The following is a 27,746-nucleotide window of genomic DNA, read 5'->3' as shown; positions in this document are numbered from 1 at the left end:
CGTAAAGGCAATTTCCAAGAGGAACCGGACTTGCTCAAATGAAAATGCTCAAATTAAATGAAAGTTGCGTACATATCGCGAGGATCACTCACGTAAACTGGCAGAATTTTCGAGTTACCCACAGAGAATTAGGCCCAGATTCGTGATGACAAGAAATATCGCTTACTCACGGCAATCCAAATCTAGTATGAACCTTACTATCAAAGACTTTACTTGGCACAGAAGCAATGCAACAAAATTAAGATAAGAAGAGGTTGCTACAGAGTAACAACTTCCAAGACTCAAATATAAAACAAAGAATCAATGCAGTAAAATCATGGGTTGTCTCCCATAAGCGTCTTCTTTAACGCCTTTTAGCTAGGCGCGTAAAGTGTGTATCAAGTATTATCAAGAGATGATGCATCAACATTACCTCGGGCTTTACGCCTACCCTTCTTATTCTTTTCTTACTCTTTGATTTAGGGAATACATGTCTACCTCTCCGTGTAGAGGTGAATTTTAGGGTGCCTTCTCCACATTTATGGCTTATAGCTCGATAGTTTCGACGGGGATCTTCAAGTGTGATTTGTCCTGTTCCTACACATTCAATAACAAGATAATCGGTGGATCCTGTTCTCCCAAGAATGGTTGTATGCACACCTCGGCTATTCCCTTAGGAATTATAACAGAGTTATCAATAGAGTTATTCCTTCTCCACATCTACTTGAGTCCCCAAAGTGTCAAAGATTCTGATAGATACTCTTAGGCATAAGGCAAAATTCAGACATAATATCACAATTGGCATGAAAAGTTTCACCACCGATAACAACTTTAATAGTAGGGTCACATATTGAAGGTTCAGAGTTCACTAAAACTTGATCAAGATGGTTACGAACATAGCTATAATTTTCTTTCAAGCAAGATGCACTTGTCTCAAGAGTGTTTAATCTATTATAAATGCTAATAAGAGCTGAATCAAAGTTATTAGGCTGCACTATGTGATGCAACCAATTTTTTATGGCATTAAAAGCTTGATCCCCATCGCAATGGAAAATCTCCTCCCACTACATCATCCAAGGCATATCTATAGCGAATCATAAACCAAAATAAAAGTTACTAAAGGAGCAAACTTAGGTGTTTGAGAGTTGACTTCACGATAAGAATCAAAAATTCTGGACCAAGCATCTTTAAAGCGGGGATATTACCCCCGGTATGGCAAAGTTCTCGAGTTTACGAGCGCGCCGCACTTCGCGGATCAGGAAAATATGCTACGATGCAAAAGATATGAAGAAAAGAAGAAAACAGAAGGAGAACCGGACAATGGGCCGACTTCCGGCTCCCGCGGCCTGCTCCGGCTTCGCCCAGGCCGGCTTCCGCCTGGCCCGTCCGGGGCCGGCTTCCCCCTGGCCAGCTGGGCCGTCTCTCCGGCTGGGCCGCCTTCCGATTTCCGCCTCCGGCCTGGTTCGGCTCCCGCTCGCCCCGCGATGCGCCGACTGAGGCCGCATCGCACGCTCGTCGACCGGCTCGCTCGATCGTGGCCAGCTGCATGATCGCTGCCGGCTTCCCACGCTCGCTCGGGAGCACGTCTTGGCCGGCTCCTGCTACTACTTCCAAGTTCCAACCTCTACGTACAAGCCTCATGCATGGCCAGCCGCTCCCCCAGGCGTACGTGGCTGGCCCGGCTCCAACTACCATCATGCATGCAACCAGCTGCTCCCCATGCATGCAAAGGTGGCCGGGTGCTACTTCCTCTCTCCATCGTGGCCAGCTTCAAAGATAAGGACCAAGTCACGTACGAGCCCAGGCATTGGATCCTCCTGCCAGACAACGATCGGGACAAGGGACTAGGCATCGTACGTGTCTGCTCTGCCAGCGACAAGACCAAGCGACCAGGCTATCGATAGGCTTACGTAGAGCAATAGTAGCACTATGTGTACAGTTGATGAGACCCCAGTAGTCATATCATGTACAGTGCATGTGGGCCATCTCTTGTCCCCTGGGTGCCACTATATAAGACACACCAGGGGGAGCCCTTCAGGCTCATTCTCTCCAGGCCCGAAATGGCCAACAGGGCCATCGCTGCCTCCCTCTCTCAGCTCACATACGAGCAGCCGGCCAGGCTCTCTCCAAGCCGGCCCGGCTCCCTCTTAGCTCACAGTAGCTTCTTCCTCCTCAGGACAAACAGCTCAAGGAGCAACTATGTAACACCATATACTGTCATATACATCAGACATGCAGGAGTAGGGGTTTTACCTCCACCGTGAGGGCCCTGAACCTGGGTACATCACCGCGTGCTGTGTACCAATCCCGCATCCGGATACCGTCGGCGCCCATACAGGAACCACCTCTCTTTAGCTACCCCGTAGCATATGCCGTGACGATACCACGACATTTGGCGCCCACCGTGGGGCCTCAGTGGCGTCGGCCGGAGTTCGTCTGGACGGGACCCTTCCTCATCATCGTCACCGCCGCGGCCTTCATCGCCGCCGGCTTCGCCGCCCTCTCGGAGCATGGCTTCGCTCTCCATCACCGCCGCGCGCGGCCTCCGCTGCCGCGGGCATCGCCGCCCTCTTCGTGCGCGGCTCGATCTTCGCCACCGCAGCGCTCCTCGGGCGTGGCTCCATCGCCCTCACCGCCGCGAGCTTCTTCACTATCATCGCCGTCACCGCAGGCAGCGCCGCGGCCACCTTCGCCGTTGATGCCACCGCGGGCTTCGCCTCCGCCGCGTCCTCTACGTCGTCTTACCCGACGCCTGCGTCTCCAGCAACGCCCGAGGGCTTAGAGCTCACCAGCAGCGCCTCTGCCGGGCAGGCCATCGTTCATGGCTACAAGTTGCGCCTCTTCTCCATCGCCTTCCGCGCGCCCTCGTGGTCGCGCGCTCTCCCCCGCACCTAGCAGCGGGCCTACGCGAAGCAGCAGCGGCATCCTCGCGCAAGCATCAGCAGCAGCGCAGCGTTCCCGTGCGAGCCCCGCTGCTGTACAGCCTCCGTGCAGCGAACAGCAGCGGCACGTAGCAAGCGCCAAAGCAACAACATCAAGCAGCTAGCCACCAGCAGGCCGTGCTGCACTCGTACGCACATGCAGTTAGTTAAGCTGCAGCACCAACCAGCTCGTCGTGAGTCTCGTGACCCAGCAGCAAAGCTGCGCCCACTCCCGCGCGAGGCAGCAGCGCCGTCCGGGCGTCCAGCCTCGCCCTGTGGCTGCCCGCGCATGGCCGCCGTCGGTCCGCGTCATCAGCAGCAGCGCATCGCATCGCTCCAGCTACAACCTCTGCCGCGCGACGCGTCCAGGTCGCCCCGCGTGCCACCAGCTGCCGCGCCGCCCGGCGCTGCCCGCACCTCCGCCGGCTTCGCCCGCAGCGGCCTCCACCTCGCGGCCACATCCGCAGCACCCCTGCGGCTGCCACGGCCACCTCCGGCCGGCTTCCGCCGCGCCCAGCACCACTCCGGCTGCGCCCCCCACGGCCAGCACCGGCTGCTCCACGCAGCGCCCTGGCCGGCTTCGCCAACGCCCATCCTCGGCCGGCTTGCTGCGAGCATCTCCGGCTCCGGCTGCACGCGTCCCAGCAGTAGCGACATGCCTCGTCCGCCTCTGGCTCGCGCCCATGCCGGCCTCCTCCGGCTAACGCGCCTCGCCTCACATCTCGTTCGCCCACGCCGGCTGCGCCACGCGCGTCGCTCACATCGCTGCTGCCGGTTGTCTAATGTCGCGCCACCGTCTCGGCCCCAGGCGCACTGCGCCACGTCGCCCTGCTCGTGCGCCGGCCCGGATGCCGCCCGTGTGCCGGCTCCGCCCGCGCTGCATGCCGGTTGGAGCAAAAGAAAAAAGGAAGCAAGAAAACAGTATGTCGGCTAGCAAATAGCAATCGGCTGAGAAAAATGGGAAAGAAAAAAGAAAAAGAGAATAAGTGGCCGGTTGAAATTAGAAAATACTTCACCGGCTCAAAAAGAAAAAAAAAAGGGGTTGCCGGCTGAAAAGAAGTTGCTTGCCGGCTGAGAAAAAGAAAAAAAAAATGATGATCCGGCTGAAAATAGTTTGCCGGCTAAAAAAAAAAGAAAAAATATATATAAGAATATCCGGCTAAAACATGCCGCCGACTTAGAAATCCGCTCGATGTTCGATCGATCGAGCCGGCTGCACCGGTGCCGGCTGGGCGGGCTGTCCTTAACCCGGCTGGGGCTGGGTCTATTTGGTTGGTCGCTCGACTCCGCTCGTACCGGTTCCGCCTGTCCAGGCCGGCTGGGAATGGGATGAGTGGAGCCTGCACCGACTGAACCAGCCCGAGCGCGTTTGGTCGCCCGTCCGGCTGAACCTGAGCAGCCGGAATCTGCATTGACTCGTACATCTGCAGCGCGTTTGGTAGCTTGGCCGGCTGGAGTCAAGCCGGCTGAGGCCATCAGCCATCGACACTTCCCCGCGCGCGCGAATCGGCCACCCCGAGAGACACTCGGGGGCTGTCCCCTCTCACACCGGCTGCGCCTCCGCACCTCTTTCGGCTGCGCCTTCACCGCCACCGGCCGCGCCTTCGCCCTCTTCCGGCCGCGCTTGCACCGACTCGCTCGCCAGCCGGAGCCAAGCCGGCTGAGGCCACCAGCCACTCCCTCGCCTCTACGGCTTCAACAACTCGTCACCACTATCGAGATCAACCCTACAACGAAAACAAAATGTAAGTATCGAGTAACTCTCCGCACCGCTGCTCAGCCAGGTAACCCGAGTTACACTCGGGGGCTACCCCCTCTTCCGCCGCACTTCGCTGCTTAACCCCGGACCGACTCAACTCGTCCCGGGGCCTCGCCGGCTGGCCCACGATGCTCTATCCCACAGACGGCTTAGTAGTGTGTACGGTACCAAAGGCCCACTCTTCGACTCAGCTGTTGTCCGCAACCCGGCTTCATGGCTAGCAAGAGCAAAAGCTGGAGGTCGCCTCACATGAACAACGTCCAAAGAGAGATCACCTTGGGCATCCCGGCCTTCGCCGATGTAGCTCGAATGAGTCCACCCCTCAAAGTCTAAGTACTGTGCGCTCCACTTTGCGGCCCACTCTTGACCTAGCTACAGACCGCAACCCGGCTGTATGGCTGGCAAGAGAAAAAGCCAAAGAGCGGGGGGACATGAAAATGACTCCAGGGGGCTCGGACGAAACCGAGCCAACATCCCTCTACATAAAGCTAGCACTGCTAAGGCTGCACATATTATATGTCTTTACTGACTAACTTTGTCTCTTATATGACTATCTCCGATGGACTTCATCGAGTTGGTGGACCCCAAGGTCCACCTTCCGGGTGCTCTTCAGCACGTGCCGGCGGACTCCGCGTCCACCTTGCCAGCGGCCCAGAGCCTTCGAGCTGGCGGTCCTCAGCGACCACTTCCGAGTGCTCTTCAGCACGAGCCGGCGGACACCGAGTCCACCTTGCCGGCCGGCCCGCAGCCTTCGAGCTGGCGGTCCTCGGCGACCACTTCCGGGTGCTCTTCAGCACGAGCCGGCGGACACCGCGTCCACCTTGCCGGCGGCCCGCAGCCATCGAGCCGGCGGTCCTCGCCGACCACTTCCGGTGCTCTTCAGCACGAGCCGGCGGACACCGCGTCCACCTTGCCAGCGGCCTAGAGCCTTCGGGCTGGCGGTCCTCAGCGACCACTTCCGGGTGCTCTTCAGCACGAGCCGGCGGACACCGCGTCCACCTTGCCAGCGGCCCAGAGCCTTCGAGCCGGCGGTCCTCCGCCGACCACTTCCGGGTGCTCTTCAGCACGAGCCGGCGGACACCGAGTCCACCTTGCCGGCCGGCCCGAGCCTTCGAGCTGGCGGTCCTCGGCCGACCACTTCCGGGTGCTCTTCAGCACGAGCCGGCGGACACCGCGTCCACCTTGCCGGCGGCCCGTAGCCATCGAGCCGGCGGTCCTCGCCGACCACTTCCGGGTGCTCTTTAGCACGAGCCGGCGGACACCGCGTCCACCTTGCCAGCGGCCTAGAGCCTTCGAGCTGGCGGTCCTCAGCGACCACTTCCGGGTGCTCTTCAGCACGAGCCGGCGGACACCGCGTCCACCTTGCCAGCGGCCTAGAGCCTTCGAGCTGGCGGTCCTCAGCGACCACTTCCGGGTGCTCTTCAGCACGAGCCGGCGGACACCGAGTCCACCTTGCCAGCGGCCCAGAGCCTCCGAGCTGGCGGTCCTCGGCGACCACTTCCGGGTGCTCTTCAGCACGAGCCGGCGGACACCGCGTCCACCTTGCCAGCGGCCCAGAGCCTTCGAGCTGGCGGTCCTCAGCGACCACTTCCGGGTGCTCTTCAGCACGAGCCGGCGGACACCGAGTCCACCTTGCCAGCGGCCCAGAGCCTTCGAGCTGGCGGTCCTCAGCGACCACTTCCGGGTGCTCTTCAGCACGAGCCGGCGGACACCGCGTCCACCTTGCCAGCGGCCCGCAGCCATCGAGCTGGCGGTCCTCGCCGACCACTTCCGGGTGCTCTTCGAGCACGAGCCGGCGGACACCGCGTCCACCTTGCCGGCGGCCTAGAGCCTTCGAGCTGGCGGTCCTCGCCGACCACTTCCGGGTGCTCTTCGGCACGAGCCGGCGGACACCGAGTCCACCTTGCCGCCGGCCCGCAGCCTCCGAGCTGGCGGTCCTCGCCGACCACTTCCGGGTGCTCTTCAGCACGAGCCGGCGGACACCGCGTCCACCTTGCCGCCGGCCCGAGCCTTCGAGCTGGCGGTCCTCGGCGACCACTTCCGGGTGCTCTTCGGCACGAGCCGGCGGACACCGAGTCCACCTTGCCGCCGGCCCGCAGCCTCCGAGCTGGCGGTCCTCGCCGACCACTTCCGGGTGCTCTTCAGCACGAGCCGGCGGACACCGCGTCCACCTTGCCAGCGGCCCAGAGCCTTCGAGCTGGCGGTCCTCAGCGACCACTTCCGGGTGCTCTTCAGCACGAGCCGGCGGACACCGCGTCCACCTCGCCAGCGGCCTACAGCCTTCGAGCTGGCGGTCCTCAGCGACCACTTCCGGGTGCTCTTCAGCACGAGCCGGCGGACACCGCGTCCACCTCGCCAGCGGCCCAGAGCCTTCGAGCTGGCGGTCCTCAGCGACCACTTCCGGGTGCTCTTCAGCACGAGCCGGCGGACACCGAGTCCTTCGCCGCTTCGTCCGGCTGCGCCTTCGCGCCTCGTCCGGCTGCGCCTCGTCCGGCTGCGCCTTCGTCGCCTCGTCCGGCTGCGCCTTCGCGCCTCGTCCGGCTGCGACTTCATCGCCTCGTCCGGCTGCGCCTCGTCCGGCTGCGCCTTCGTCGTCTCGTCCGGCTGCGACTTCGTCGCCTCGTCCGGCTGTGCCTCGTCCGGCTGTACCTTCGTCGCCTCGTCCGGCTGCGCCTTCGCCGCCTCGTCCGGCTGCGCCTTCGCGCCTCTTCCGACCGCGCTTCGCCGTCGGCTGCGCCTGCGCGCTCGTCCGGCTGCGCTCGTCTGGCTGCTCCTTGTCCGGATGCGCATTGCCGCCTCGTCCGGCTGCGCCTTGCGCCTGCCTCGCTGCGCTGCGCCGCTCGTTCGCCGCGCTTCGCGCTCGCTGCGACCTCGCCGCTCGTCGGCCGCGCTCGCCGCTCGTCCGACTGCGCTTCGCCGCGCTGCGCTCGCCGGCTGCGCCTCGTCCGGCTGCGCTTCATCGCCTCGTCCGGCTGCGCTCGCCGCTTGTCCGCTGCGCTCGCGCTTCTTCCGCCGCGCTCGCCGTTCGCTGCGCTGTCGCTGTCTGGCTGCGCTTGTCCGGATGCGATTGTCGCCTGCTTCGGCTGCGCTTTCGCCGCTGTCCGGCTGCGCTTCGCCGCCTCGTCGGCCGCGCTTTCACGCTCCGTCCGGCTGCGGCCTCGCCGTCTCGCCGCGCTTCGCCGCTTGCCTCGACTGCGCCTCGTCCGGCTGCGCCACGTCCGGCTGCGCCTTCGTCGCCTCGTCCGGCCGCGCCTTCGCCTCCTCGCGCCTTGTCCGGCTGCGCCTTCGCCGCCCGTCCGGCTGCGCCTTCGCGCCTCGTCCGGCTGCGCCTTCTTCATCCGGCTGCGCCTTCGCCGCCTCGTCCGGCTGCCTTCGCCGCATCGTCCGGCTGCGACTTCGCTGCCTCGTCCGGCTGCACCCTCGCGCCTTGTCCGGCTGCGCCTTCGCCGCCTCGTCCGGCTGCGCCTTCGCGCCCCGTCCGGCTGCGACTTCGCCGCCTCGCCCGGCTGCGCCCTCACCGCCTCGCTCGGCTGCGCCTTCGCCACCTTACGCATGGTTGAGATCAGCCTTGGCGACTCCGCGCCTCTCACCTCCGCCGTGCCGTTTTCGACAGCGCCGCGAGCTACATCGACACCACCATCATCATCTACATCAACAACAACAGAGTTCGGGACCCTCCACACGACTCGACTGCTCTTCGAGTCCCATGTAGGCTCGGGGGCTAATGACGGGGATATTACCCCCGGTATGGCAAAGTTCTCGAGTTTACGAGCGCGCCGCACTTCGCGGATCAGGAAAATATGCTACGATGCAAAAGATAAGAAGAAAACAGGAGAACCGGACAATGGGCCGACTTCCGGCTCCCGCGGCCTGCTCCGGCTTCGCCCAGGCCGGCTTCCGCCTGGCCCGTCCGGGGCCGGCTTCCCCCTGGCCAGCTGGGCCGTCTCTCCGGCTGGGCCGCCTTCCGATTTCCGCCTCCGGCCTGGTTCGGCTCCCGCTCGCCCCGCGATGCGCCGACTGAGGCCGCATCGCACGCTCGTCGACCGGCTCGCTCGATCGTGGCCAGCTGCATGATCGCTGCCGGCTTCCCACGCTCGCTCGGGAGCACGTCTTGGCCGGCTCCCGCTACTACTTCCAAGTTCCAACCTCTACGTACAAGCCTCATGCATGGCCAGCCGCTCCCCCGTGCGTACGTGGCTGGCCCGGCTCCAACTACCATCATGCATGCAACCAGCTGCTCCCCATGCATGCAAAGGTGGCCGGGTGCTACTTCCTCTCTCCATCGTGGCCAGCTTCAAAGATAAGGACCAAGTCACGTACGAGCCCGTGCATTGGATCCTCCCCGCGTACAACGATCGGGACAAGGGACTAGGCATCGTACGTGTCCGCTCCGCCGCCGACAAGACCAAGCGACTGTGCTATCGATAGGCTTACGTAGAGCAATAGTAGCACTATGTGTACAGCTTGATGAGACCCCAGTAGTCATATCATGTACGAGTGCATGTGGGCTATCTCTTGTCCCCCGGGTGCCACTATATAAGACACACCGGGGGAGCCCTTCGTGCTCATTCTCTCCAGGCCCGAAATGGCCAACAGGGCCATCGCTGCCTCCCTCTCTCAGCTCACATACGAGCAGCCGGCCAGGCTCTCTCCAAGCCGGCCCGGCTCCCTCTTAGCTCACGCGTAGCTTCTTCCTCCTCGGGACAAACAGCTCAAGGAGCAACTATGTAACACCATATACTGTCATATACATCGACATGCAGGGAGTAGGGGTTTTACCTCCACCGTGAGGGCCCTGAACCTGGGTACATCACCGCGTGCTGTGTACCAATCCCGCATCCGGATACCGTCGGCGCCCATACAGGAACCACCTCTCTTTAGCTACCCCGTAGCATATGCCGTGACGATACCACGACACCGACTGGCCTGCCCCGGAGGTTTTCTCCGGGTGAGCGGAGGTTCCCTCAGTTTCCTTGCCGGAATCCTTTGAAGGATCCAGCCTGATGGGAACAAAGGGAGGAGGGGCGGAGGAGATTGGCGTCGCCATGATCGGTTCCGAGTTCGGAGGCGGAGTCGTTGAAGACATCTGAAGAAAAAGGTTGGCGGAAACTTTCCTTAGTCGGATCCCACTTCGTCTTCCCCAAGTTCATCCCTACCAACTGCGGTGTGAAAGTTGAGTTCGAGGTTTACCGTAATGGCGTGCGGTGGCCGGAGTTGCGGTAGCTCGTCGGAGTTATGAACACGAAGAACACTGCGGTGGCGGGTGCGCTCCGGTGATGCTCCGGTGGTTCTCCGGCGGGTTCCGGCGCGGCGGCGGAGAAACTCTCGGGTGGCGCTCGGCAGAGAAGAGAGGAGGGGGTGAATGAGAGGTGAAGCGGTCGACGGCTGGTATTTATAGGCTGAGGGAATGAGATTCGTGTTCCGCATCCTGTGGTCGGAACGCAAGCGTCGCGCCGTTGGATGTGTGACACGTGTCCCAAACCCTAGCAGTAAAAATGGCTAGGGATAAGTTACCGCGCGAATCGCGCAAAAATGGCGCCGGAATTGGCGGAACCGATTGAGTCTTTTAAGATTCCGGGTAACCGCGTGAAGATAAGTTGTCTCTCATTCGAGCAGGGAGTAACCCGGAAATGTTCTTTGGAATGTCGATGGATGAAGTCCCGCGGGATGGGAGCATTTTCCGACTGTAAGTTGGGAAAAAGGAAGAAAATGCAAAGTTGGAGCTCTTCAAGTTTCTCCGCGTTACCACCGTTTGCCGGAGATTATAATGAACTAGCAAGGCGGAAACTGCAGCGAAACTCGGAGAACTCGGGGGCTACTCGTTGTGGGTATACTTCATGGGTGTACCATCGACAAGTGCCTAGATCCGGCAAGCCCGGGTGGCCCACGGATGGTGATGAGGCATGTGGCCCATCGGGCGGCCCAGCTTGTCGTTGATCATGAAGGAAGAAGTCCAGCCCAGATCGAGTAAGCCGGATCCGTACCGACATAGGAGTAACCCGGATCCATGGAGGCCCGTGAGGGACCCGGATCCGCAGACGACGTATATGGAAGGCGGATCCGTGACGTGCACGGCAAGACATTGTATCGTAGTTAGGCTATCTGTAATCCGGCTAGGACTCTCCATGTAAACCCTAGATCCGTGCGCCTTTATAAGCCGGATCCCGGGAGCCCTAGAGGCACAACCACAACTCATTGTAACAACGCGAAAGCGCCCGGATAATTCCGGACAAGCAGCAGTAGGCCCCTGTCATCGTGCGGGTGTTCCGAGCTGGGTAACTCGCGTACCACCGTCCCGTGTGCACTCCGCCCTATGGCCCCTACTTCTTCTCCCCCTCGTGAGGATCCCTCCTCCGAGGTACCGTCGATTAGGCAACGACAGCGACACGCGTCCACGATTGCACGTCTCGACTTCTCCACCGCGACCCGCGTCTACGCGTCAACAATTGCACGTGTCCTCGAGTCTAACCCTGGAAATTTAGATATACTCAGGTATACCCTCGAGTCTTATACTAGCATTTTTTGTGTGCTCAATTTTCCCCTCGAGTGCTAATACTGGCTAGTGCAATATACTCAGCTTTACCCTCAAGTGGCTGGTCAACAGAGAGTCAACAAATGGGATTAACTAGTTAAATGAGTCATTTAATGTGCAAAAAAATCCTAAAAATAGTGGCACTTACTCATGGAGTCTTTACCACAAATTGCCACTTCTCAAATCATAGATAAATCATAGATAAATCAAGTTTTACCACAAATTGCCACTTCTCAAATCACCTAGTAGCTATGAAGGTGCATGGTTTTCCACAATAAGCCCTTCCCAAAACAGCCTTCCCCCAAATCATACTTTGTCCAAATGAGGCCACAATTCTCACACCGATGTATATTGGTATTGCAAATAGTTTGAGGTAGGCCAAGATGGGTTTCATTGTACAAAACACGCATTTTCCATTTTTTAAATCTCATATTTGAATCCCTTAGTCTATTTACTACTCAGGTGCCCTTGGTTTCTTGATAGTACTCAGCTTTGCCCTCTCTCTTCAAAAATTCTCGCAGACGTGCATCATCGCTCTCGATTGGTCTAGCCCATGTCACGCGGATCGTGCCCACCGACCGTTGATCGTATGATATAGGGAACGGGCAGGATAACCCCTCTCTCTCTCGTTGGCGGTTAATTAGCTTCCACCCTCTAAGTATGCCGAAGGGCGGTTTTCTCAGTATTATTTTTCACGCGCTAAAAATTATAAACTGTTTTAGGCGTTATTTTTCACGCAAAAAATGATAAACCATCACCGATTTGTTGTTACCATTACTTTTCACGCAAAAAAAATGATAAACCATCACCGATTTGTTGTTGCCATTACTTTTCACGCAAAAAAATGATAAACCATCAACAATTTGTTGTAGCCATTACTTTTCACGCAAAAAAATGATAAACCATCAACAATTTGTTGTAGCCATTACTTTTCACGCAAAAAAAATGATAAACCATCACCGATTTGTTGTTGCCATTACTTTTCACGCAAAAAATGATAAACCATCAAAAATTTGTTGTAGCCATTACTTTTCACGCAAAAAATGATAAACCATCAACAGTTTGTTGTTGCCATTACTTTTCATGCAAAAAATATGATAAACCATCACCGATTTGTTGTTGCCATTACTTTTCACGCAAAAAATGATAAACCATCAACAATTTGTTGTAGCCATTACTTTTCACGCAAAAAATGATAAACCATCAACAATTTGTTGTAGCCATTACTTTTCACGCAAAAAATGATAAACCATCAACAATTTGTTGTTGCCATTACTTTTCACGCAAAAAATATGATAAACCATCACCGATTTGTTGTTGCCATTACTTTTCACGCAAAAAAATGATAAACCATCAACAATTTGTTGTAGCCATTACTTTTCACGCATGAAAAACCTAATTTATTACAAAAGCTGGTTTCGAGTGAGACCTAACCAAGTTTGGCATACATGATGGCATACCTATAACAACAAGGAATATCTAAAAGGGAAAGTTTCAGAAAATTTAGGGTGAAAATGATGCCATACATGATGCTGTTTTTCGAGGTTTTAACCTGAAAATCAATACATGATGCCATACGTGTAACAACAAGGAACCCTATCTAAAAAGTGTCAAAAAAGTTTGCCCAACCGTATAGCTCTATCAAAAAGAACCTCACCATGGCGCTAGTATAATTTTGGGATAGTTACAAACTTTTGTTACCTAACCTTCAACATGAAACTTGTTTCAAATTCATTTTGGCCTACAAGAAACAAATCCCAACTTGATTCGAGCACCACAGCCTCCAAACGATGCCGATGCCGATATCGGCATGGTCAGAACGGCTATGCTCGCCGCCATCGCTAGGTCAACGTCGGGATACACCCTCAATCCCGTCCCCTCATTCGATCACTGACACACCAGAGATACCGCCGAGGCCAATGCCGAACGTACATGCTGATGCCAATGCCGATCATGCATGCACGCCGCTGTGGGCACGGCCACGCCGACCCGCTATGCTGGACGCCACAGACCGCCGCGAGGTCTTTCCCTTCGCCACCACACTCTCCTAGCACCCACCTATACACGCCAGAAAGGAGAGACACTAGTTTTCTCTACATTGCTCGCGTTCGTGTCCGACACGGCCAGTCAAAGTTTTGAGGTGGTCGTCGATGTCGTCGACCATTTCTTCTCTTCTTTGCATGGTTAAACGCGTCTAGTTCATATCTATCTAATGCGTCCGGGTCTCGCCTCATGCAGTTCTTTGTGGACGTCGATCTCATCTCGGCACCCCGCATGCCACCTCCTCCGTGCCATCGCCGTAGAGCTCCGTTTAAAAATCTAATCCTACCCGTGTATTGCCCCTTGTATCAGCGTCATGGCCCCACTTGTCATTTGATATACCGAAGCCCCACTTGTTCGCGTTTTGGTCGTGGATACAGCGATGCTTACGGTCAAACAAAGATGGATGGTCCGACGTGTCTTTGCAGGCTCTACGTAGCCCCACTAGTCGAAGATAACGGTCAACCGTCGGGCAACCGGCCGTTACATCACGTGTGATGGTTTCAGACAAACGCTTGGGTAAAACTGAGGAAAAACTAAGGAGCTGGGGAAAACTGAGCACAACTAAGGACCCGAGGGCACGAAAATAGAAATCCCTTTAATTTTAAACCAGTAGCTAAACCAGTAGTAGCATTTAGTCTCTGTCAATTTATCCACTATTAGTCTCTGCCAATTTATCCCACTATTAACTAAACCAGCAGCAAGAGAGCAACATGAGCTTAATTTCATTTTCTTAACCAGAGAGCAACATGAGAACACCAAAAATTGTACAATGCTCTCAAGTTTAAAAATAGGTCACAGATTATATAGCAGACTTAAATAAACATGTGCAAAACAATAAATAGGAACTCATAGTACTGCATTTTCCAAGAAATACACAAAATATGATCATTTAGTGTGGAGAGCAGCACCATTGCATCAAGCATGCACAAGCACCATATACATCAGCATGCACAAGCACCATATACATCAACATGCACTTAATCATTTGATATACATCAGCATGCACTTAACATCAGCAGCACCATGCCAGTAGCATGCATTGCATTTTCAAACCAGAGAACAAATTCAGTAGCATGCATTTAAATGAAGAACCACTACTGCATATATAGCAGCAGTAGCAACTACTGCATTTTGCATTTCATATAAACAAATCTACTGCATGCATTTCATTTTCTATTTTCAAACCAGAGAACAAATTCAAACCAGAGAAATAGCATGTGAACCAGAGAAATTAAAATAGCACAAACTGAACCAGAGAATGCAAAATCTCAACTTGAGATACCAAGCATTTTGATTAACCAACTAAATCAACCAGTAGGAGTAGCATGACCATTTTTTCATCATTTTTTTAAATGAACCATGCATATCACAAGCAATTTGAACCAAGTAGCAATTTATGGCAAGCATGAGCATGAGCAAGCATTTTTGCATTTATGGCAAGCTTGATAATTGCATATATAGCATTTTTTGCATCCAGAGAATGAATTCATTTTAGTGCTCTCTCAAAATTTCAAACCGGAGAATGAATATGAGTGCATTTCATCATTTTCTATCGCATTTCATCATTTGCTACTGCATTTCATCATTTTATTTCAAACCAGAAAATTTCAAATTGATGATTTTAGTGCTATTGGTAAAAGTACTTAACTCATATAGACAATGATGTGCTTAATTCTTCAAACCAGAAAATTTCATCATCAATTTTGCTGTAGAAAAAGCCTAACATTGAGTAAAACTAACTAATCAACCTAAGTACTTAACTCATATAGACAATGATGTGCTTAATTCTTCAAATTTGAACTTCAAAATTGACTCTTTCACCTGCTATTGCATTTATTTAATTCTTTAACATGAATATATAGCAAATTGAGCATGAGCAGTAGAAAATTGAGCATGAGCAGTAGCAAATTGAGCATGAATAGGGCAGTACAGGGCCAACCAGGGCGCAGAGAGAGGGAAGGAAGAGGGGGATGGAGAGGGAAGGAAGAAGGGGATGGAGAGGGGAAGGAAGAGGGGAAGGGAGAGAGGTTCTTACCAACGGCGATGGTGGCGACGCCCTGCTGCTCCTCTCCGCGACGGTGGCCGGCGCGCAACGGCCTCCTCCTCCTCTCGTCGACGGTGGCGACGGTGGCCGGCGCGTGACGCCCTCCCCTCCTCTCCGCGGCGATGCCCTGCTCCTCCTTGCGCGGCGGCTCCGGCGTGCTACGAGGTCGACGACGCGGCGTGCTACGAGGACGACGGCGCGGCGGTGCTAGGGTTCGGCGTGTGCTAGGGCGCGTGAAGAATGTGACTGGAAGAGAGGATTGACACACGCGTGCGGTTAAGTCCCCACTATAGCTGGACCCCTTACTGCCGGCGCACCACCCCTTTGGTTCGCCGGGGACAAGTGTAACCCCGGCGCACTAATGCCCCGGTGCGCCGGCAATTACCTTGGCACGGCTATACCGGGACTTGTCCCTGTGCCAAATCAGGCCCGGCCATTTCCATTTCCTTTTTTATTTTCTTTTTCTTCATTTCCTTATTTCCTTTCTCTTTCTTTTATGTTGGTTTTCTATTCCCCCAAATCCTATACTATTTTATTTCCTTCTCTTTTCTAGATAATAACCAAGCAATATGAGTTAATTATGCATTACAAAAAAATATGATGTAAAATATTGACCAACACAATATTAATTAGTCATACATAAAATATTGGCCATGACCATCTGAGTAGTTATGAATTACACAAAATATGAGTTATAGATTGCAAATAAAGTTTTACATCATCGATTGAGAAGAGTGTTTCGCTTTCTTCTTGCTTTTCTTGCTCGTCGTTGAATAATTTAGCCCCGTGTCGTGACTTCTTCTTTTGAAGGGTCGACCTGACCTCGGTAGCGTGGTCCTGCTTCTTCTTGTGGTGTATGTTGTGTCTTCGTCCTCGGATTCTTCCACAATTGGGTCTCCGACTTGTCCTTCGAAGTCTTCCTCGTTGGCGACTCCATCCATTCCGACGATGGTCCTCTTGCCTCTCCTCACGATAACACGGCTAGGCCTGGATGGGTCGGTTATGAAGAAGCATTGGTGCACGTGTTCCGCCGCACCCATGGCTCATTCCGCGCGGTGGCGTTCGCGGACTTTGATTTGTTGGCTTCGGGTAGAAACATGGTGGTGAAATACCGGTCTTCTTTTCGACGCTCTTAGCCCATCCGATACGGAACATCGGCACTTTCTCCCCGGCGTAGCTAAGCTCCCAGATTTCCTCGATTCTTTCGTAGTATGTAGTCTTTACGTCACCCGTCCGAGAATCCATCGTTACCCCGAGTTCGGTAAACACTTGTTCTTGTCTTTTTCTTCCGTGTAGAATGTGTACCCGTTGATATCGTACGCTTGGTAAGTCATGATGTTGGGCGCGGGGCCATGTGACAAGGCCAATACTAGTTTATCCTTGTCGAATCCATTGGTGGGGGATTAGCATCAATGTGGTCTTTGAACCAGCGCGCGAAAGAGGAGTTGTGCTCTCTGTATATTTCTGCTTCCGTCATCATCGGCTTGCCATCGTTCTCTATCATGGTTTTGTGCTCTTTCAACCAAGGATCGATCAAGTCAATGTGTTGTAGCACTACTAAGTTGGCCCTCGTCAAAGTCGGAAGTCCGACCGGACATGTGCACGTGCAGTTCCTTCCTTCCATTTTTGTGGCCTACTCCCTCGAACCTGCGGAGGTGCTTGTTTTGAGGCAAACCAACATGGTCCTCGATGTCTAAATAATTCGTGCAGAAAGAGATGCACTCTTCGGTGAGCCAGCCATGTACGATGCTTCCATCCGGATGTGACCTGCTACGAACGTATCCTTTAATGACCCCATTCATTCTTTCAAACGGCATCATGTTGTGTAAGAATGCCGGCCCTAGACTGACGATATCATCCATGATATGGACCAACAGATGGACCATTGATGTCTACGGGAGCTTCTATTCTTGTAGACAGTGTTGGGCCTCCAAGAGCAGAGGTTTATAGAACAGCAGCAAGTTTCCCTTAAGTGGATCACCCAAGGTTTATCGATCTCAGGGAGGAAGAGGTCAAAGATATCCCTCTCATGCAACCCTGCAACCACAAAGCAAGAAGTCTCTTGTGTCCCCAACACACCTAATAGGTGCACTAGTTCGGCGAAGAGATAGTGAAATACAGGTGGTATGAATGAATATGAGCAGTAGTAATGGCGTGTAGTTGATGGTGGTAATATGGTGTTATCACCAGAATTTGACCGGATCAGAGGTGGGCCGCGATCAAGATGGACTTGAAGAATCTACATGGAAGAAATACGTGAATCGGCCTTTATATGGAAAGTTTGGGCTAGTTAGCCCGTGTATCTTAATATAGTAGATCGCATCTTAGTTTAGAAGTTAGAGTTTTACCCGTGCACGGTTCGGTGCACGCCTGAATTAGAAAGTCCCCTGGACTATAAATATGTATCTAGGGTTTATGGAATAAACAACAACCAACGTTCACCACAAACAAATCTCGGCGCATCGCCAACTCCTTCGTCTCGAGGGTTTCTACCGGTAAGCACCATGCTGCCTAGATCGCATCTTGCGATCTAGGCAGCAGAAGCCTATCCCCGTTGTTCATGCGTTGCTCGTGCTGAAGCCTTTTTGATGGCGAGCAACGTAGTTATCTTAGACATGTTAGGGTTAGCATTGTTCTTCGTATAATATGCTATCGTAGTGCGACCCTTGCATGTCTAGCCGCCTTACGCCTATCTTAGGTGTAGGGGCGGCACCCGCTTGATCACTATTTAGTAGATTCGATCCGTTACGGTTGCTCCTTGATTCTTCAAGGATTAGTTTAACATCTGCAATAGTTAGGCCTTACAAAGGGTTAGAGGATCCAGCGGCGTGTAGGGTGTAGTTTGCTAGCCCTAGACAGGACGTTCCGAGGATCAACCTCGTGTTGGTTTTTAGGCCCTGTCTAGGATCGGCTTACGATCACCGTACGCGAGCGCGAGGCCCAATCGTGAGTAGGATGATCCGATTATGCGGTGAAAACCCTAAATCGTCGTAGATCAGATTAGCTTTATCTTGATCAAGCAGGACCACCATATATTCGGACACCTTGTACGAATCATGGGTGAATCGGCTCTTTGAGCCGATTCACAGGATAACCTGAGAGCCAATCGAGGCTCGTATTTAACGTTTACGTGTGTGCCCTGCAGGAAACTAAGCGAGGCATCATCCACACCTTCCTGACCAGGTATAGGTCAGGTGGCACGCCCTGCGACAGCATCGGGCGCGTGACCAGAAGGCTTTGCGGGCCGCCGCTCAGAGGGACTGGGGCCAGCCGCAGCCCTAGTTGTTCCCGGCTCTCCTGTGTTGCCAGTCGCTGCCCGCCGGTGGGTTTCTGACGCCAACACATTCTGGCACGCCCGGTGGGACACTCTTCAGCAACCATGTCGACATCCACAGCTGAGATGGCTGGCAACCCAGTCACGTACGCAGAGCTGCCTGATGAGCACAAGAAGAAGTACGATGAGCTCAAGGCTCTCTTTGAAGCCGATCTAATCGGCTCTTTCTCGAAGACCCGTTCTCATGGCATCGGGTGGAACGGCTTTACAGCCGAGGGTGCCCTCGACCAAGTAGATCTGTCCACCCCTTCGAAGAACGGACCGCAGCTCGCGCCGGAAGTTAACTACATGGTAGCTCATTCTGTTTACCGCCATGGCAAAGACAAAAAAGAGAGCAGTCACTCTGGTGGCAAGGACAAAGAGGAGGTCGGTTCAAGCGATCGGCTTTGATATAACGATAAAAGGTACAACAATGAAGACGGTATAGAGTCTTATAATTCTTTCAATATGTCTTTTATGTGAGTTTTGCTGTATCGGTTCATACTTGTGTTTGCTTTAAACAACCTTGCTAGCCTACACCTTGTATCGAGAGGGAATACTTCTCATGCATCCAAAATCCTTGAGCCAAACACTATGCCACTTGTGTCCACCATACCTACCTACTACATAGTATTTCTCCGCCATTCCAAAGTAAATTGCTTGAGTGCTACCTTTGAAATTTCTATTCTTTATCTTTGCAATATATAGCTCATGGGACAAATAGCTTAAAACCTATTGTGGTATTGAATATGTACTTATGCATATTATTTCTTATTAAGTTGCTTGTTGGGCGATAACCATGTTCCTGGGGACGCCATCAACTATTTCTTTGTTGAATATCATGTGAGTTGCTGTGCATGTTCGTCTTGTCTGCAGTAAGGGTGATTTAACATGATCAAATGGTTTGAGTATGCATATTGTTAGAGAAGAACTTTGGGCCGCTAACTAAAGCCATGATCCATGGTGGAAGTTTCAGTTTGGACAACAAACCTCAATCTCTTATGAGAATTTTATCTGTTGTTGAATGCTTATGCATTAAAGAGGAGTCCACTATCTGTTGTCTATGTTGTCCCGGTATGGATGTCTAAGTTGAGAAAAATCAAAAGCGAGAAATCCAATGCGAGCTTTCTCCTTAGACCTTTGTACAGGCGGCATAGAGGTACCCCTTTTGTGACACTTGGTTAAAACGTATGCTATGCTATGATAATCCATGTAAATCCAAGCTAATTAGGACAAGGTGCGGGCACTATTGGTATACTATGCATGAGGCTTGCAACTTGTAGGATATAATTTACATAACTCATATGCTTTATTACTACCGTTGACAAAGTTGTTTCTTATTTTCAAAATAAAAGCTCTAGCACAAATATAGCAATCCATGCTTCCTCTCGCGAAGGGCCTTTCTTCTACTTTTATTGTTGAGTCAGTTTACCCATTTCCTTCTATCTAAAAAAGCAAACAATTGTGTTAACTGTGCATTGATTCCTACATACTTGCGTATTGCACTTGTTATATTACTTTATGTTGACAATATCCAGAAGATATACACAAGACTGCATTCAGAATACCAGGTTCAGTGGGCTTTCTTGAATATGTAGTCATGACATTTGGACTGAAGAACGCTGGTGCAACGTACCAAAGAGCCACGAACTACGTATTTCATGATCTGATCGGCAAACTGGTTGGGATTTACATTGACGACGTGGTGGTCAAGTCTGTCTCCGTAGAGGGACACTTGGAGGATTTACGACGCATCCGGGACCGAACTAGGAAATTCGGACTAAAGATGAATCCGAAGAAGTGTGCATTTGGAGTGACGGCCGGTCAATTCTTGGGCTTCTTGGTTCATGAACGCGGAATTGAGATCGGCCTAAAAAGTCAGGAGGAAGTGCGCACAATGAAGCCGCCTATCATGAAAAAGGAACTACAGTGTCAAATCGTGCAGAGAAGTTGAGAAGGCAAGGCGATATGATGAAAAGCTCTGCGACGGTTCTGCTCTGCCATGACATGACCCTTCGAAGGAAAAACATAACGATTTTGGAAATGTCATTTCCAAAACCAGGGGGCATGTGTTATCACCAGAATTTGACCGGATCAGAGGTGGGCCGCGATCAAGATGGACTTGAAGAATCTACATGGAAGAAATACGTGAATCGGCCTTTATATGCAAAGTTTGGGCTAGTTAGCCCGTGTATCTTAATATAGTAGATCGCATCTTAGTTTAGAAGTTAGAGTTTTACCCGTGCACGGTTCGGTGCACGCCTGAATTAGAAAGTCCCCTGGACTATAAATATGTATCTAGGGTTTATGGAATAAACAACAACCAACGTTCACCACAAACAAATCTCGGCGCATCGCCAACTCCTTCGTCTCGAGGGTTTCTACCGGTAAGCACCATGCTGCCTAGATTGCATCTTGCGATCTAGGCAGCAGAAGCCTATCCCCGTTGTTCATGCGTTGCTCGTGCTGAAGCCTTTTTGATGGCAAGCAACGTAGTTATCTTAGACATGTTAGGGTTAGCATTGTTCTTCGTATAATATGCTATCGTAGTGCGACCCTTGCATGTCTAGCCGCCCTTACGCCTATCTTAGGTGTAGGGGCGGCACCCCGCTTGATCACTATTTAGTAGATTCGATCCGTTACGGTTGCTCCTTGATTCTTCAAGGATTAGTTTAACATCTCGCAATAGTTAGGCCTTACAAAGGGTTGGAGGATCCAGCGGCGTGTAGGGTGTAGTTTGCTAGCCCTAGACAGGACGTTCCGAGGATCAACCTCGTGTTGGTTTTTAGGCCCTGTCTAGGATCGGCTTACGATCACCGTACGCGAGCGCGAGGCCCAATCGTGAGTAGGATGATCCGATTATGCGGTGAAAACCCTAAATCGTCGTAGATCAGATTAGCTTTATCTTGATCAAGCAGGACCACCATATATTCGGACACCTTGTACGAATCATGGGTGAATCGGCTCTTTGAGCCGATTCACAGATAACCTCGAGAGCCGATCGAGGCTCGTATTTAACGTTTACGTGTGTGCCCTGCAGGAAACTAAGCGAGGCATCATCCACACCTTCCTGACCAGGTATAGGTCAGGTGGCACGCCCTGCGACAGCATCGGGCGCGTGACCAGAAGGCTTTGCGGGCCGCCGCTCAGAGGGACTGGGGCCAGCCGCAGCCCTAGTTGTTCCCGGCTCTCCTGTGTTGCCAGTCGCTGCCCGCCGGTGGGTTTCTGACGCCAACATATGGTAGCAGTAGTAACGCAGTAAAACAGTAAACAAGCAGCGATAGCAGTATTTAGGAACAAGGCCTAGGGATTAGACTTTCACTAGTGGACACTCTCAACATTGATCACATAACGTAATAGATAAATGCATACTCTACACTCTTGTTGAATGATGAACACATTGCGTAGGATTACATGAACCCTCAATGCCGGAGTTAACAAGCTCCACAATTCAATGTTCATATTTAAATAACCTTAGAGTGCAAGAAAGATCAACACGACTAAACCAAGTACTAACACAAGCATGCACACTGTCACCTTCACGCTATGTAGGAGGAATAGATCACATCAATACTATCATAGCAATAGTTAACTTCACAATCTACAAGAGATCATGATCATAGCATATGCCAAGTACTAACACGGATGCACACACTGTCACCATTACACCGTGCAGGAGGAATAAAACTACTTTAATAACATTGCTAGAGTAGCACATAGATAATTGTGATACAAAACACATTGCAATCATAAAGAGATATAAATAAGCACTTCACTACGCCATTCATAACAGTGAGTAAGTATTCCGTGAAATATAGCCTAAGAGACCCACACGGTGCACACACTCGTCACCTTTACACACGTGGGACAAGGAGTCTCCGGAGATCACATAAGTAAAACTCACTTGACTAGCATAATGACATCTAGATTACAAGCATCATCATATGAATCTCAATCATGTAAGGCAGCTCATGAGATTATTGTATTGAAGCACATAGGAGAGAGATGAAACACATAGCTACCGGTACAGCCCCGAGCCTCGATGGAGAACTACTCCCTCCTCATGGGAGCAGCAGCGGTGATGAAGATGGCGGTGGAGATGGCAGCGGTGTCGATGGAGAAGCCTTCCGGGGGCACTTCCCCGCTCCGGCAGGGTGCCAGAACAGAGACTCCTGTCCCCCAGATCATGGCTTCATGATGGCGGCGGCTCTGGAAGGTTTCTGTGGGTTTCGTCCTCCGTATCAGGGTTTTCGCGACGGAGGCTTTAAATAGGCGAAGAGGCGGCGCAGGAGGGCTGAAGGGGCGACGACACTATAGGCGGCGCGGCCGGGGCCCGGGCCGCGCCGGCCTATGGTCCGGGGGCCCGGTGCCCCCCTCCGGTCCTTCTCGTGTGTTCTGGATGCTTCCGGTGAAAATAGGAACCCGGGTCTTGATTTCGTCCGATTCCGAGAATATTTCGTTACTAGGATTTCGAAACCAAAAACAGCAGAAAACGAGAACCGGCACTTCGGCATCTTGTTAATAGGTTAGTTCCGTAAAATGCACGAATATGACATAAAGTGTGCATATAACATGTAGAAATCATCAATAATGTGGCATGGAACATAAGAAATTATCGATACGTCGGAGACGTATCAGCATCCCCAAGCTTAGTTCTGCTCGTCCCGAGCAGGTAAAACGATAACAAAGATAATTTCTCGAAGTGACATGCCATCATAACCTTGATCATACTATTTGTAAACATATGTAGTGGATGCAGCGATCAAAACAATGGTAATGACATGAGTAAACAAGTGAATCATAAAGCAAAGACTTTTCATGAATAGCACTTTTCAAGACAGGCATCAATAAGTCTTGCATAAGAGTTAACTCATAAAGCAATAATTTAAAGTAAAGACATTGAAGCAACACAATGGAAGATTAAGTTTCAGCGGCTGCTTTCAACTTGTAACATGTATATCTCATGGATAATTGTCAACATAGAGTAATATAAAAAGTGCAATATGCAAGTATGTAGGAATCAATGCACAGTTCACACAAGTGTTTGCTTCTTGGGGTGGAGAGAAATAGGTGAACTGACTCAACAGTAAAAGTAAAAAGAATGGTCCTTCAAAGAGGAAAGCATCGATTGCTATATTTGTGCTAGAGCTTTTATTTTGAAAACATGAAACAATTTTGTCAACGGTAGTAATAAAGCATATGTATCATGTAAATTATATCTTACAAGTTGCAAGTCTCATGCATAGTATACTAATAGTGCCCGCACCTTGTCCTATTAGCTTGGACTACCGGATCTTTGCAATGCACATGTTTTAACCAAGTGTCACAATGGGGTACCTCCATGCCGCTCGTACAAAGGTCTAAGGAGAAAGCTCGCATTTTGGATTTCTCGCTTTTGATTATTCTCAACTTAGACATCCATACCGGGACAACATGGACAACAGATAATGGACTCCTTTTTAATGCATAAGCATGTGGCAACAATTATTATTCTCATATGAGATTGAGGATATATGTCCAAAACTCGAAACTTCCACCATGAATCATGGCTTTAGTTAGCGGCCCAATGTTCTTCACTAACAATATGCATGCTCCAACCATTAAGGTGGTAGATCTCTCTTACTTCGTACAAGACGGACATGCATAGAAACTCACATGATATTCAACAAAGAATAGTTGATGGCGTCCCCGTAAACATGGTTATCGCACAACAAGCAACTTAATAAGAGATAAAGTGCATAAGTACATATTCAATACCACAATAGTTTTTAAGCTATTTGTCCCATGAGCTATATATTGCAAAGGTGAATGATGGAATTTTAAAGGTAGCACTCAAGCAATTTACTTTGTAATGGCGGAGAAATACCATGTAGTAGGTAGGTATGGTGGACACAAATGGCATAGTGGTCGGCTCAAGGATTTTGGATGCATGAGAAGTATTCCCTCTCGATACAAGGTTTAGGCTAGCAAGGTTATTTGAAACAAACACAAGGATGAACGGTACAGCAAAACTCACATAAAAGACATATTGTAAACATTATAAGATTCTACACCGTCTTCCTTGTTGTTCAAAACTCAATACTAGATATTATCTAGACTCTAGAGAAACCAAATATGCAAACCAAATTAGCAAGCTCTAAATGTTTCTTCATTAATGGGTGCAAAGCATATGATGCAAGAGCTTAAACATGAGCACAACAATTGCCAAGTATCAAATTATCCAAGACATTCTACCAATTACTACATGTAGCATTTTCCGTTTCCAACCATATAAAAATGAACGAAGCAGTTTTAACCTTCGCCATGAACACTAAAAGATAAAGCGAAGAACACATGTGTTCATATGAACCAGCGGAGCGTGTCTCTCTCCCACACAAGCATTTATTCAAACAAAAATAAAAACAAAAACAAACAGACGCTCCAAGTAAAGTACATAAGATGTGACCGAATAAAAATATAGTTTCAAGAGAAGGAACTCGATAATTTGTCGATGAAGAAGGGGATGCCTTGGGCATCCCCAAGCTTAGACGCTTGAGTCTTCTTGAAATATGCAGGGGTGAACCACCGGGGCATCCCCAAGCTTAGAGCTTTCACTCTCCTTGATCATAGTATATCATGCTCCTCTCTTGACCCTTGAAAACTTCCTTCACACCAAACTCGAAACAAACTCATTAAAGGGTTAGTGCATAATCAAAAACTCACATGTTCAGAGCTGACACAATCATTCTTAACACTTCTGGACATTGGCCAAAGCTACTGGAAGTCGATGGAACAAAGAAATCCATCCCACATAGCAAAAGAAGCAATGCGAAATAAAAGGCAGAATCTGTCAAAACAGAACAGTCCGTAAAGACGAATTTTAAAAGGGCACCAGACTTGCTCAAATGAAAATTCTCAAATTGAATGAAAGTTGCGTACATATCGGAGGATCACTCACGTAAATTGGCATAATTTTCTGAGTTACCTACAGAGAATTAGACCCAGATTCGTGACAGCAAAGAAATCTGTTTCTGCGCAGTAATCCAAATCTAGCATCAACCTTTCTATCAACGACTTTACTTGGCACAACAAAACACAAAACTAAGATAAGGAGAGGTTGCTACAGTAGTAAACAAGTTCCAAGACACAAATATAAAACAAATTACTCTAGCAAAATAACACATGGGTTATCTCCCAAGAAGTTCTTTCTTTATAGCCGTTAAGATGGGCTCGAGTAGCTTTAATGATGCACTCGCAAGAAATAGTATTTGAAGCAAAAGAGAGCATCAAGAGGCAAATTCAAAACACATTTAAGTCTAACATGCTTCCTATGCATAGGAATTTTGTAAATAAACAAGTTCATGAAGAGAAAAGTAACAAGCATAGGAAGATAAAACAAGTGTAGCTTCAAAAATTTCAGCACATAGAGAGGTGTTTTAGTAACATGAAAATTTCTACAACCATATTTTCCTCTCTCATAATAACTTTCAGTAGCATCATGAGCAAACTCAACAATATAACTATCACATAAAGCATTCTTATCATGAGTCTCATGCATAAAATTATTACTCTCCACATAAGCATAATCAATTTTATTAGTTGTAGTGGGAGCAAATTCAACAAAGTAGCTATCATTATTATTCTCATCAAGTGTAGGAGGCATAGTATAATCACAACAAAATTTACTCTCCATAATAGGTGGCACCAAAAGACCACTATCATTATAATCACCATAAATAGGAGGCAAAGTATCATCAAAGAAAATTTTCTCCTCAATGCTTGGGGGACTAAAAAGATCATGAAAACCAGCTTCCCCAAGCTTAGAACTTTCTATATCATTATCAACAATGGTGTTCAAAGCGTTCATACTAATATTACTACCAGCATGCAAATAAGATTTCATAGGTTTTTTTAATTTTCGCATCAAACAATCCATGTTTTAAATCAGGAAATAGAATAAGAAGCTCATTGTTGTCCATTATGCCAAACTAGTGTAAACAAGAAACAAAAAGATGCAATTGCAGGGATCTAAAGGAAATAGCTTCGAGCACAAACACAATGGCGCCGTGAAAAGTACTCGTACACTGGAACCGGAGTAGGAGTGCCTTTTTACCTTTCCCCCGGCAACGGCGCCATAAAAGTGCTTGATGTCTACGGGAGCTTCTATTCTTGTAGACAGTGTTGGGCCTCCAAGAGCAGAGGTTTGTAGAACAGCAGCAAGTTTCCCTTAAGTGGATCACCCAAGGTTTATCGATCTCAAGGAGGAAGAGGTCAAAGATATCCCTCTCATGCAACCCTGCAACCACAAAGCAAGAAGTCTCTTGTGTCCCCAACACACCTAATAGGTGCACTAGTTCGGCGAAGAGATAGTGAAATACAGGTGGTATGAATGAATATGAGCAGTAGTAACGGCGTGTAGTTGATGGTGGTAATATGGTAGCAGTAGTAACGCAGCAGTAGTAACGCAAGTAAAGCAAGTAAACAAGCAGCGATAGCAGATATTTAGGAACAAGGCCTAGGGATTAGACTTTCACTAGTGGACACTCTCAACATTGATCACATAACGAGAATAGATAAATGCATACTCTACACTCTTGTTGGATGATGAACACATTGCGTAGGATTACACGAACCCTCAATGCCGGAGTTAACAAGCTCCACAATTCAATGTTCATATTTAAATAACCTTAGAGTGCAAGAAAGATCAACACGACTAAACCAAGTACTAACACAGCATGCACACTGTCACCTTCACGCTATGTAGGAGGAATAGATCACATCAATACTATCATAGCAATAGTTAACTTCACAATCTACAAGAGATCATGATCATAGCATATGCCAAGTACTAACACGGATGCACACACTGTCACCATTACACCGTGCAGGAGGAATAAAACTACTTTAATAACATTGCTAGAGTAGAACATAGATAATTGTGATACAAAACACATTGCAATCATAAAGAGATATAAATAAGCACTTCACTACGCCATTCATAACAGTGAGTAAGTATTCGTGAAATATAGCCTAAGAGACCCACACGGTGCACACACTTGTCACCTTTACACACGTGGGACAAGGAGTCTCCGGAGATCACATAAGTAAAACTCACTTGACTAGCATAATGACATCTAGATTACAAGCATCATCATATGAATCTCAATCATGTAAGG

The sequence above is a fragment of the Lolium rigidum genome, chromosome 2, assembly GCF_022539505.1.
Source record: "Lolium rigidum isolate FL_2022 chromosome 2, APGP_CSIRO_Lrig_0.1, whole genome shotgun sequence".
Classification (NCBI taxonomy): domain Eukaryota; kingdom Viridiplantae; phylum Streptophyta; class Magnoliopsida; order Poales; family Poaceae; genus Lolium; species Lolium rigidum.
The sequence above is the reverse complement of the archived record's forward strand: the minus strand, read 5'-3'. Positions refer to the sequence as shown.